This window comes from Hermetia illucens, chromosome 3, assembly GCF_905115235.1.
Source record: "Hermetia illucens chromosome 3, iHerIll2.2.curated.20191125, whole genome shotgun sequence".
Classification (NCBI taxonomy): domain Eukaryota; kingdom Metazoa; phylum Arthropoda; class Insecta; order Diptera; family Stratiomyidae; genus Hermetia; species Hermetia illucens.
The window spans coordinates 65,760,966-65,774,995 of record NC_051851.1 but is presented as its reverse complement, the minus strand read 5'-3'; the positions used below and the strand labels follow the sequence as shown (position 1 = coordinate 65,774,995).

General features: G+C 41.2%; 1 protein-coding gene across 3 annotated transcripts in view; it reads left to right on the top strand.

The window, feature by feature from the left end:
* The first annotated feature begins 1,026 nt into the window (after nucleotides 1–1,026).
* LOC119651770 (phosphoinositide 3-kinase adapter protein 1) overlaps nucleotides 1,027–14,030 on the top strand; it is a 113,258-nt gene continuing 100,254 nt past the window's right edge. The window contains exons 1-2 of one of the 3 annotated variants that reach the window (XM_038055514.1): nucleotides 1,027–1,555; nucleotides 1,621–1,738. The gene's annotated coding sequence lies outside the window, so the exon portion shown is untranslated. Of the gene's footprint in view, nucleotides 1,739–14,030 lie in introns of all 3 variants that reach the window. The other 2 variants (XM_038055513.1, XM_038055512.1) reach the window with 2 other exon arrangements.

Here is a 14,030-nt window from a genome sequence, read left to right as displayed (position 1 = left end):
TGGGAAACGTCAATGCTCAGCAATGGTTCTGATCCATATTGTACAAAGTATTGCCTAGTCAGCTCTAAAGTGCTTTAATGAGAAAAGCTTTAGATACAAATGAGCCACTAAATTCCATTGCTTTGATCGGTTAAATCAAGTTCATTGAAGATTCGATGGTCGTTCGTGAATCAGTCGAACAAATACGAAGAGGGATGGGGAATTGAGTCATGGGAATCGATGTACATGATGTTTTGTTATTGATCTAAATCACAATTTCTTTTCGCCCACAATAACCGTCAGAATGCAGGGAAAATGTACGTTCCTCTACATGCAATAAACTAGTACGCATGCTGGTTACAGAAATAAATTCACAGTGAGTCGTACTGAAGTTTGTCCGTCTCATTTGGGAATACCGAAGTACTTTCTTGTAGGAAACTTAGACAGTCTTTGGTAGTGTTTTAGTGTTCTGAAACATATCTTACTTGGCGAATGGAATTCACTGATTATATCTAGAGTTACAAAGCTATGAAATTGGATTTCAAAATGAACTGACTGAGGTGTTATGTCATCTTCTCCTAATAAATTATTGGTTTCAATTCTCTAACTGAACACTTTTTCATAAGTTCTTTCGTGGGTATTCCTGAGAATTCGCCTCATATGCACTTGCATATGTGCGGATGTTGATGATTTGAACGGAGAATTAAAATGAGTTCTATAAGAATCTCTCCTTGTACACTCTGACTCCTACGCGTCGTGACGAGGTCATGCGAAAAGCGCAAGTCTATCACGGGTGCGCGCCATCCGTTACGTCCCATCCCATGGCGCAAACATCACCTAATGTATGACGGGATGGAAGAAATGTTTCTTCGTTCTTATGTCCGTCCGATTTGTACGTTTCGTCGGACATAGAATTTGTATGAAAGATCCACATTGTATCCCCATAGCGTCATGCGCTCGACACCCAACATTCCGATATGGTTTTGGCGACTCTCAGTTCTATTCAGATATTATGTAGCATACGTAGAAGAATCTGAGAAAAGATATCTCCTCACATATCGTGCAAAAGTACGTAGAAAAATTCTGCGTCTGCGATCTGTGCAGATCGGACAGCATTTATGTACGCACATATGTAGCGAAAAAATAAATAAATCCGATTTATTCGATGTGCTAGTACACGATGGACGGACGGTGCATTTAATTGCAATTAGTATTCCAGTAATGAAATTTGTTAGGTCGCATGTTTCTGAAATAATAAGACGACTATGACGAAAAAAACGCAGTAACTATATTGAAATATTTCTCGCTATAAAGAAAATTCCAATTAATTGCGGTAGTTGCGGTCGAGTTGTTAACAAATTATGTTCGGTTTGTGTCTAGAATTCGGGATTCGATTAAAACACTGATGTGCCGTCGCGAATTCGGTCGTCCTTGATTAATTTGGTTAAAGTGCACAGATTAAATCAACCGTTACGCAGAGTGAGTGACCGCCAAAGCATCTTTGTTTAGATGATGTCGTCTGAGTATGCAGAATCTCATTTGAAGGAGATTGTTAATGTTATTGATCCGTGGCTAAGTATGTGCCGATTGTGAAGATGAAAAATAATGAAACATAAATAAAATTCAGTCCCATTGCTCAAGATACGACTATGTGCAATATTGTTCCAGTGTAACATAAACAATATTCGCAGCCCACCAGCGAGGACGCGCAAGATCACTTCCAGAGATCAAAACCAGCTGCCGCATGATGCTCACTGAGGTTTGTTTAAACTTTGATGCGATTACAATTATAATGCTTTTTGCCTCTGTGTACGCAGATTTATATTTTGATTTGATTTGGCTTTTTTTCTGAGAATAATCGATTAACGGTGCTTTCCTAGAAAAGTGTTTTGAGTAACTGCCGGGACTTTGAAAACAATATCACCCACACGTATTTCTCTTTTCGAGATTTTTGATGACCAATATGAATAATTCGGCGCGTGTGCTATATTTTATCGGCAATATTCCAAAAAGTTCTGTTAACTATGAAACCAAAAGCAAATTGCCAATTATTTTGAAGTACATATTCCAATTCGTTTGTGGGGAAATTTGTGAATTTGTGAGTTATTTTTGACAGTACCTTGGTATAAAGCCTACACCCATTACTGAGGCACCAATAATCATCAGCCTTTGAGTTTTTATTCTAACTACTTCTCTGTACGTTGCTACCTCAAAAGATTGCAAATATCATTTCAGATTGTGTCATACAATTTTCAACTTTAAAAGTGAAATTGCAAGGGGAATTGGAACACTGCGAAAGCGGTGGTTACCAACGAAAAAGCGAGTGCTGCTATACTGCTCTTTAAATACTTCAAAGCTGCTGGCATAGATTGCACTTAACCATAGGATAGTATGGAGTGACTTTCAAGAAATATCTTTCTAGCATATATTGCTGTGGCCTATGTTCCCACCTCTTGGCATCAGGTTAATCTTCATACCTATGCCTGGGAATGATGACTATTCAAATCCAAAGAACTTCGGAGATCAGCTTAACATAATTCTCGCTGAAATGTCTGGAGAAACTGGTTGAGCGTCACATTCGCACAGTTCACACTCATTGAATGAAATCCAACATGCTTCCCAGCGTGGAAAGTCCTGTCAGACACTCTTTGGTTTCAAAGATAGAGGACACAACTATGAAAGGCGAGTACGCGTTGGGGATGTTTGTGCGCCTTTCCGAAAACTTTGTGATTCCACCAGAGAGCATGGTATCGATGAAACTTTAAGTGGAACTATGCTATGCTAATGCAAGATTGCTGGGTGCCAAAATTGATGTTAATCGCTGACAACAAAAGCAACGAAAGGCTGCCCGCAGCGAGGTGAGCTATAGCCATTTCTGGTCGACTCACTCCCGTGGGATCTGTAAAATCTATCAAAACATACCTAAACTTATCGGAATGACGTGATTGTGCTAACTACTGGTCGAGGTCTCGGAATGGTGTGTAGATAACGCACCGCTCATTTCAAACTACAAAGGAGGACTGTTTAGTTTGCTTCCACAGATGAGAGTTACAAACATTCGACTTTCCGAATTACTGAAATATCGGAGAGTTACCTCAGTTTCTTTGCTTGCAAACATGTAGAAGCAACGATGAAACTCGCTCTCACAGCTTGTGGGTTGTGCAGCCGGATCATTACCTCAACTTGAGGACCCAGTCCTCATGTAGTAGAGTGAACATATGTTGCTCTCATTAGGCTGATGTTTGCTTATGCATCTTAGTGTGATGAGCTAAGATGAAACAAAAGATTTTTCACTGTAAGCTGGTCTTACTGCCAAGAGCTGTATATCGGGGCATTACCGGTGTGCAGCTCTAAATACACTACTCAATTTGGAGTCCTTTGACTTATATAATATATTCAGAGCACTGAAATAAGAGCAGCTCATAAACCAATACGACAACGGACGTCAGGGGCACATTGTAATGGAAGAATTATAGGCAGAACTAAATCCAGTTTTTGCAATGTTTACTGTTTGATAGAAAATATATAGTTATTCTTAAACGTATAGAAAACTAATGTCTTCCACACCGATGACTCAAAAACAAAAACAGGCTTCTGGGGTAGGAGTCTACCTTTGTATTGTGGGAATACTGATGTATATATGTTCTACGTGTCCATCCTGTTATGAGGAAGCGGAATCCACGGATCGTTTTCTATGTGGGTAACATTTTTGATACTAGTACTGCAGCGGATAGCATCATACCCACTAGCGGAAATCCTGCGATAAATAAACGAATCCGGGATATTCCGTTAGACGAAGGAATCGTGTGCAATGAACCATCTAGCCAGCGCTTTGTCGGTTGGCGTTTTGGTCATTTCCTGGCATTTATGAAATCTTCAACATTGGCGCGGAATAGCCTCAGCTTGTAGTTGGTAACAGAATACAGGCGAATTAGCGAAGAGGTCGCCATTTCTGGAGACGTACTTAGTGCCATTTTCATTACATTTTCAGACTGTTAGAGATCTTAGGACCAAGCTGCTAGACTTTCGTGCATCCGTAATGCATGATGTCATCTACGTAACTGAGACTTGAGTCGACTCTAATATACTCAATAGAGACCTACATGATTTCTACACGGTTTTTGTGCTGTGTTAAACAACATATTCCTGTTAGTCCGTCCCTATGACTCCTTATTGTTCATATTACTCCCCCTCGCCTTCGTAATAGCCTGTATGTACCTTCCACGTTCTTGTCCAGGCTCCCTTGTCAAAGAGATTTTGGATACACTATCAGATGTTCTGCTCTTCAAATTTCCTGGTGTTCTTTTCAATCTCTGTGGGGATTTCAATCTCCCTTTTATTGAACAACTTAGTCCTCCTGGTGTCCCAACCATCCATCTGCTAGGGCACTTCGTTCTAGATCGTCATGGCGCACTACAGCATACTGTTGGAGGCAACATGTTCACCATTGCGCTCGCCCGTGATTATTACCCTGATTTGACTCAGCTGAGTTGACTGGTATCCGACATCCAATCACGATACAAATCCCTCTGCCAGCAGTGAGATTTGAATCGCTACGACAGCCTAGCGCTCTAATCAGTAAGCTCTCTATTACTCCCTCATATTTAGTTCTCTTAAGGCTTATAAACTTCTGCTTCGCTTTCCAATTCAATATCCACCACAATTATAACAAACGCATCCTTAACCTCGTTTTTATTAAGGTTTTGTGTGAAACAAAACCTTATTAGAATGGTGACGGTGTCTGTCTGTCCGTCTGTCCGTCTGTCTGTCTGTCTGTCTGTCTGTCTGTCTGTCTGTCTGTCTGTCTGTCTGTCACACCCGATTTATTCGGAAACGGCTAGACCGATTGCCACGAAAATTGGTGAGAGTATGTAATCTGGTGATCCCTTTACATGCAGTAAGTGGCGCCATCTTGCGTTAAGTTTAAGGGGGGGCTCTCCGTACATGTGAATGGAGGGTGCAAATTTTTTTTTCACAGAATGTAGCCAAGTAGGATATCAAATGAAAGGTCTCAATTAGTACTTTTCGAATCTGGTTCAATATTTGATATTAGATGAAACATAGGGGAGTAAGGGTTGAAAATATGACCCACAAAAAGTGTAACAGGTCTCGTTCTCAGAACCTATCCAACCGAAAAATCTGGAAAAAATCACAGTGGTGCATCTCTACGAAATCTAGGCCTCAAAATATATCCGGTTCCGATATCTGCACAAATAAAGTTAATAATAGTATATTTCCACATTTTAGAAATTTACCCGGCACCCCCCCTTATGTTCATCCCAGAAATACAAAATTTGGCATGAGTGTAACGAAGAATATAATGCACAGTTTGGTCAAGTTTGAAGAAAATCCAACTATTATTAACAAAGTTATAGGGGGTGAAACTTTACAATTTTTTGTGAATTTCGTGCACTCTACAACCCGCATGACGTCATCATCACATATCAATTCGTCAATACCACAACGAAATGAATTCTTATGAATTGGGTCGCAGACAATTATTTTGTTTTAGTTTTTTAGTTATTTGTCAACCAGACATGTGTATATGTAGGTATATAATATATGCGTGCTAATGAACTTTGCGGCTAGTGCCTAATTCAGATAGATATAAGACGTAAATCGGAAATATGGGTACGATAAATTTAGATACATGCATATATGTGTACAGCAGGTAATAGGCAGTTTGTTTGTTTAGGGTGAGCGTGATATCTATGGCTCTAATATGTACGTATGTCTCGTAGTTTGGAAAAATATGAAGGATTATGTTGGATTTGTAGCTATATACGGACAGAGAAATGTGCGTCTCTTACATAAGATGAACACAAAACCTTTATACCCGAAGCGCGAGCTTCCGGTATTCCGACTTGTTAATATTCTTTACAATCGTTTCCTTTTGTTTTCTAGTGACTCGGTTTATTCTAAAATCGAGGCCCGGCACCTGTCTCTTTACGTTGATTTTCTCCGTACACCCGTGTCGCGAGGCACCTAAATTCAATTTGCTTGCTGCGGATTTTGTAGCCTTGAATAACTTCTTCTTCATTTCATCAATTAACTGGAGAGGTGAGTTGCTGAAATTTATCATTCAACCAAGCCGTCTTCACGCTTTATGATATACTTGAAAAATTTCTTCCTTTTGTTCCTTTGATTTGATATTAACGGCGGTTGTGAATTTGACGGCCTGCCTTTTGTATAAAAAAATATAAGCCTCACACTTTTCTTCTCTTTTATATAATTCTTAACAAGAAATTGGCTGGGGGTCTTTTTCCGGACAAGTGGAAGGAGGCTGGCATCATACCTTTACACAAAAAAATGTGATGCTACACTGTTTCGAACTATCGCTCAATATCTATCCTTTTTTCAATATCCAAGATCCTCGACACGTACGTCTCGTGTCGTTTTGGACCTTATTTTGTAAGGAAACAGCACAGATTCCAATCGAATGATGATCTTAGTTCCTTATATACTTGTCCCTGTCATTTATATGCTGACGTTAATTGCCTTACTGAACAAAGCTGCTTTCAATGAAAGCTCGACATCGTATCTCAGTGGTACGCCCACAATAGGTTACCTCTGAATGTGAGCAAATGTTATACGTTATGTTATGCGTGTAAACTTCCCTTCGGATACTCATTTGTAAGCTGGATGGTCAACCTTTAATAGCAGCTGTGTCTCACATGAGTCTCGGAGTGACGGAATGAGCAAGCTTCGTTTTAACTCTTATGTCGACATCTTCAGTCGAGTTTCCAGAATGTCTGACTTCGTCCTTCGTTCCTTTCAGTTGTTCATAGATATTTACTCTCCTCATCCTTTTAATTCTTTTATCTGCAATATCATTGTGAATGAGAAGCCAACTGCTTCACTCCATTAATAGAGCTCCCAGAGGGTGACGCTTATCCCTACTCACAGCGATCAACAGAGTTCGAAGCTCTTTGCATTTACTGTTAGGAAGTTTTCCTATTACTGGATAGCGAGGTCACGGAGACAGTCTGTATTGAATTTGAAGAGTTAGCGCTCAGTTTCCCAACGAACAGCAGTAGCGACACGCAAGCGAAGGTAAGTAGATAATGGTTTTTTTTTAGGGGACATCAGCACCTTGAACTCTTGTCAGCAAGCGTAAATGTTTGTAAAAGTAAAAGGAGGATATGATTCTAATATCGTATAGCTCCTTTAACTATTATCTGGGCAAAAATAGGGTGGTGTGCTTGACTGTCTTTAGTTAATTTAAAAAGGAGGAGGAGATAACAGTTCAATACTTCATAGGCAGTTATTCAGTGTGAAGATATCGCAAAAGTTTTCTTCAACGAAGTATTTGCTCGTCATATGTTTTCAGGAGCAAATGCCTACAGGCAACGCCGCGCCGGTATGAAACTGTTTGGATAGAGGTGCCTAAAGACAGAACAATGGGCCTAGTGCTTCCAACAGCGGTTCTCAAGGACGCATTTAAAGAATCAAGTTTCCTGGAAAATATGCGTGGGAATGGACTAAGTAGCAGGCAGAAGTGACAACAAATAGGTCACACTGTAAGAAATGCAGTGAAAATTCTAAACTTCAGATGAGTACGTTGATGTAGAAGTAAATACGGCTCAGGAAAGATGAAGAGACATGTAGTCTCTGATGAAAGTTGAAGCATATAAGGAAATCCAATAGCCACGAAGCGTATATGTTTTGGTCCTACACATACGAGTACTTGAACCACGGTTTCCATCAAATATTTACATATTGACATCTACGAGTATCTTTTCTCCCAAATCATCGACTCAGATAGTTTATGATCTACCTATCAAACGAAAAGATTGTTTTTGTTGTAAACCTTTACAGTTCTAGGAGGATCAATTCTTGGAGCCTTTTGCGTACACGAGACAAAACCTCCTTCGTCATTTTATTGGGTGACTTTTAAATTTAGCTTGGTGTAGGAAGACTATATACAGAAAGAAACAAATTCAGCGGCAAAGGGGCACGGAATCTCGTTGTTTACTTTTCGGGGTAAGTGACCCGCTACCCATATGGTTAATGCATTGTTGTGTTGATGTCGCTTAAATGATTTTCTTGTGTGTTTCCCCATACTATCCTACTGGGAAACGGAAGCATCCGAAAGATTAATCTTGGATTCATCTATTTGTTTCCTTGGAGAGCAAATATGAATCAAATGCCGAAGCTTCCGCTGGTACGTGGGAAGCCACAAACAATTGTGCAATGTCTATTATTATGACAGATGCTACTACGTGCTCACAGCAATTCGCATGTGCTCGCTACTATCAATGCACATATAAGGCACTAACACCAGCCCTTGTGGTCAAAGAGTAGTATAGGTCCCAGGGCGAAACGTGGATTGGTACCCACGATGGAGCATAAAAGTTTGTTAGGTTTCTTAGTCAGCCAAAAAATGAAACCTGCTGTTATCGGCTTTGAAAACATAAGCGAACGGCTACGCACTCTGCGCTTGCGAGGCAAGTTTAGAAATATAAGCCTCATTAATGTTCACGACCCTACAGAGGAGACTGCAGAGTCGGAGAAGGATACCTTCTACGAGGCAGTAGAACGAATCCTCGAAGCCTGTCCCAGATATGATATCAAAATCATACTTGGGGATTTTAACAGCCAAGTAGGGAAGGAGCCCGTATTCAGGCGATACGTTGGCTCCCATAGCTTACACGAAAAAACAGATGATAACGGACTGCGGATTATTCAATTAGCAGGGTGACACGAAATGGTTGTTGGAAGTACCTGGTTTGCGCGGAAAGCGGTCTACAAACATCCGTGAGCCTCTCCAGACGGGACCACTTTCAACCAAATTGACCACGTATTGATCGAACGCCGCCACCTCTCAGCCTTGATGATTGTCAAAATATATAGGGGGGCCAATATAGACTCGGATCACTATCTCGTTGGCATGGTGCTCCGAGCTCGAATAACAATACCACCTAGAATCCCCTCTGACAATCAGGTGAGAGTGAACACTGACGCCATCCACAACACAACCCCCGCGACACCTATAAGAGAGAAATGGATGCCGCAATAACTGCAGTCAACAGAGGACCTGGAGATGAAGCATCAATAAATTATTTTCACAATCACCACAAACATACTTGGCCCCAGCCGCAAAAGGAGTCGGAACGGCTGGTTTGACGATGAATGTAAGCTAGAAATGGAACGAAAAAATGCCGCATACCGAGTAATGTTGCATTCTCAAAGAACGCGGGCACGCGCAGAGACTTATCACGAACTCCGTCGAGCGGAGAAGCGACTTCACAGACAGAAAAAGGAAGCGTGGGAGAACCAACAGGTCCGTGAACTAGAAAAGTACAGGGAGCAAGCGCACCAGGCGCGGAAGTTTGGAAGCCGATGGAATTACAGCCGAATTGGTTAAATATGGAGGGGACCAGTTACACCATTCATCAACTTGTACTCAAGGTATGGGACAGCGAATCTTCAATATCTATAGTAGAAAAAGAAGACAAGGCAGACCCTGCCTAAGATGGAGCGATGGCGTAGGTCAGGACGCCAGACAGCTTTTAGGGATATCGAATTGGTGGACCTCGGCGCAAAACTGGGATGTCTGGAGTCCCTTATTAAGGTAGGCCTAGACCGGATACCGGTTGTTGCGTCGTTGTTGATGATGAACACCAGCCCTTATGTGCGGAATTTTTTTTTGTGCAACTCCTATCGCGGTTGAAGATGTGCAATGATTTTCCGTCTCCATAAAATTTCAAAGAATGCACTGGGAGTTGAATCTCCTGTATATAGCCTTCTTGGCTTGGTGTTAATTGCTACAATTTTCAATATGACTATTGCCCCTAGTTCAAAATTTTTATGTAGTTCACCATTGTGGGAATATCATGTAGCGTTTGAGATACATTCAGACTGAGTCGGTTATAGTATATTGAGTTGGGTGGTTTGGCAGAACCTTATGATTGAATCCCATATTTCTGTATAGACTTAAGCTCTAATTGGTTGTTGTTGAACATTTTGTCATACGTTGAAGCACGTATGGAATTATATCCCATAACACGTTTGCTAGATAGTATATACATATACGCTGTGTGAGTACAAATTCGTAAGTGGAATTCAATCAGCGCTGGAATAGAATCGGTTTGGATCAACCTTTCCTATCTTTTAAATCGCAGGAAAGCAATTCGATCAACTGGGGTATGGTATGGATCCTTAAATTGCGTTGGGCGTGTCAGAGAATATTATAATGGAATATGCCCAAAGGTTTCCAGAACATAACGTTGCGTATCCTTTTAAACTACTGGAAATGCCATCAGTGCGATTTCAATAGAATTTTACATTTATATAATCAAATTCTGTGACTAGATCATTGCATGGTAGCTTTGTACATCTCCGAGACTTTATTCTAACCCGACTTATTCCATTTAGTGGCTTCAGGGTGTGTGGGTTCCATTAGTGTTCGCAATTTACTGGGATTTGTAAACGTTCAGTTCAGTAGAGATTGAATGTGGAGATAGTGCACCATTTCCAGGAAACACATGATTGTTAAGTGCGATTAATAATATGTTGATTACATTAGTGAAATGTGGCGTATAATGGAAATGAGAAATTGGATTACAACATTTCACACATGATCTATGTGTATGGTAACTTGCATTTGATTGTGAGAAATTCATGCTGCTAAGATCAGTTTGGGAATATTGAAATTATAGTCTTTGCTTTCCCTTTTTTTCTAATGACGAAGCAATAAACTATTCTCATTTTTAAGGTTTTGTGTAAACGCAAACGTACCTGAAGCGTCCAGCTTCCGGTTTCCCGACTTGTTTACAGGCTAGGGAAACTTTCACTATTGAACGTTAAAGAATGCCAAACTTGGCTGAAATGTGCTAATCTTTAGACTCTATTTCTCCATGTTGTTACGAAAAGAGCCTTATAGAGTGCTAATATGAATTACTCTTGACTTGCGGGAATACAAGCTTGGAACCCCCATTGATACATTTCTAATTGATCAGATTTCTTAAATGTTCCATTTTTCTATGACTCCTCTGAATCAAAAACGATTCCCTTGAGATCATCACGCGAATGAGGAAATCCAGTCAGAAGCCAAACGCATTCTCTTTCAAATACTTCCTAAAAATATCTAACACATTTTGCAATCTCTAAGATATTCCTCACTCAGCTAACGTAGACTGTTTACGTTTCGTGAAATTGGTCTATGCAGTTTTTTTTTAATTCGAAAATACATTTCCTGCACAAAATTTAGAAAAAAAAACATGAAACTATTGATATTTAACGTTGTCTTATTCCTCTTCATGAGTTTTTCGGATATTTTTGAAATTCAAAATTTACATGTGCTTTTGAAGTTTTCCTAGATGCTATAGACATACATATATATACTTGTGGCACCGAAATGTCTATTACTTAAATGAAAAGCACACAAATAGATATCATTAGAAATATTTGGTGAAGTGGAGCACTTGGTTGAAAATACCACGACTACGTGTTGATTACTCAATTGATTATTTCTAGTTTGAAGTTTCGTTAGCATTCTATCTCGGATTCCAACAGCATTGAAAATATACTCAGATGTAGCCACAGTATCTTGGAAAATTGTTAGTTAGGGTAATTCCCGATTTTTCGATCTAATTAGCTGAACGTTTTATAGTTGGATGTAGAAGAACATCCAATGATAGTAATAAAACCCTGATATACAGTGCTTTGTATAGGTTTCGTGTTCTTCTTATGTGGGAAATTTTCTTTGCGCAGTTTTCCATACGTACATAGTTAAGAATACGAAATATTCCGTCATATTGTGCCAAACTTGACATATCAATGACATAATACTGTGTTCGTCCTAAATAAACAAATATTGTCTATTACTACATGACGATGCATACATATATATGTGCGGATCTAAATTGATCTAATGCATCTTCACGCATTTCCACTTTACTCCGTGCAAAAAAAGCATGCATATATGTTATGTACGTAAATTGAAAACCCGCTGGTAATCAGGTACACACATGTTTATTATATTGGTTACTACTCGCAAGCATTATGAGCAAATGCATACGTCTACCTCGAGTAATTGACATTGATATGCAAATAACTAAAAAAAGCAAAAAAAAGGAAAGCTATGATGATGACGTCATGCACGTCTTTGGGTGCAATAAATTTGCCGGAAATGCGAAATTTTGACCTTCTATAACTTTGTTAATAATAGTTGGTTTGCCTCTTTAGAATTGCGTCTTATATTATTGCATATGTTGACACCAAATTTTGTACATTAGGGATGGACTTAAGGGGAGTTTCTCAGTAAATTTCTACAATATGTTGATATGTTATATTTTGAGGCCCCACTTCCACATGTTTCACTCAATATCAGAAAGGAAAATAAGAATATCGAGCCCTTTCATTTGATACCTCACATGGCAATATTCGGTGAAAAAAAATGTACACCCTTTTTTCACATGCATTGGAAGCCATCCTCCCCTTAACAAGCAACAAACAACAAAAGCAACAAAATGGGATGCAACCGCTCACCAGTTGTTAGCACAGTTCGCTGCGGAAGTAAATGCTGATCTAGTGCTGATTTGCGAGCAATACTGAAAAAAGGACCCGTCCTCATGGTATCTCGACTTATCGGACACCGCTGCCATCTGGGACAACTTCGACTTCGTGTTCTTGCCGAAGGCCGGAGGACGGATTTGTCTGGATCCGGTGTTCAGGGATAACGTTTTTTTGCGTTTGCCAGACGCCGAATGAGACGATGCCGGACTTTCGGCGCCGGCTTGATGCTCTGGAGGACGTTGTTTCGAGCACACGGGTAAAGGAGACCCGGAGCTCCCGTCTGCATACCGACCACTGTGTATGCTTGACACGGCCAGAAAAGTGCTCGAAGAGCTCATCAGGGGTAGACTCGCTGAAGCGATCCGTGCTGCCGGGGACTTATCCGCAAGGCAGTTCGGGTTTAGAACAGGAAAATCTACAGTGGATGCTGTTATGGAGGTCGTAGATGCGTTTATTCGAGCCGGGGCACATAGCCACCGATCTCGACGGATACTGCTCCTCATAACGCTTGATGTCAGAAATGCCTTCAATTCCTAAGATGGACAGATATGCTAGGCACACTAGTGAACTCCTTTCACGTGCCAAGTTATCTCTTGCGGATATTGAGGGATTATCTGAAAGACCGCTCCCTGCCCTATGAGACTCTAGAGGGAAGGAGGAGAAGAAGGATGGAAATCACGTCGGGAGTAGCACAGGGATCATTCCTAGGGCCGGACCTCTGGAACGCTTCCTACGATAGTCTGTTGAGACTCGATATGCCTGAAGAGTCGCGCCTGGTCGGTTATGCAGATGTCGTTGCGGCACTTGTTGTCGGACGCACGGTTGAACAGGCGCAAAGCAGGCTTGGCATATTGATGCGACGGGTAAGCGGATGGATTACTGCTCACGGTTTCAACCTTGCGCTGGAAAAAACCGAAGTAGTCATCCTGACCAGAAGGAGAATCCTGACCCTGCGTCCCATATCGTTCGGCGAGTTGACTATAGAGTCAAAACCAGCGATTAAATATCTTGGTTTAATGCTCGACCCGAAGATGAGCTTCTTCGAGCAAATCAAAACAGCCGCGGACAGGCTGCAGCTGGAGTCGCGGCCTTGAGTGGGCTAATGGCGAATGTTGGGGACCCTATATCAACTAGGAGACGTCTCCTCATGGGAGCAACGCAGTCCGTTCTTCTCTGCGGAGGTATGGGCTGATGCCCTTGACAGGGAGGTGCATCGTAAACGCCTCGCTCAAGTGCAGAGGCGGGGAGCTTTGCGAGTGGCGTCTGCTTACCGCACCGTCTCCGAACCGGCTGTGATGGTCATTGCTGGAGTGATCCCCGTTGCACTCCTTGCCAAGGAGCGCAAAGCTATCTGTCGCCGTAAGGGCGAAAACTTAAGAGAAGTGGTTGCCCGTGAAGAACGTCAACGCACCCTTAGCGAGTGGCAACTTTCTTGGCAAAATGAGCCAAGGGGCAAGTGGACTGCGCGGCTCATCAACAAATTAGACCCATGCTTAAACAGAACGCACGGTGAGATTGATTACTTCCTTACC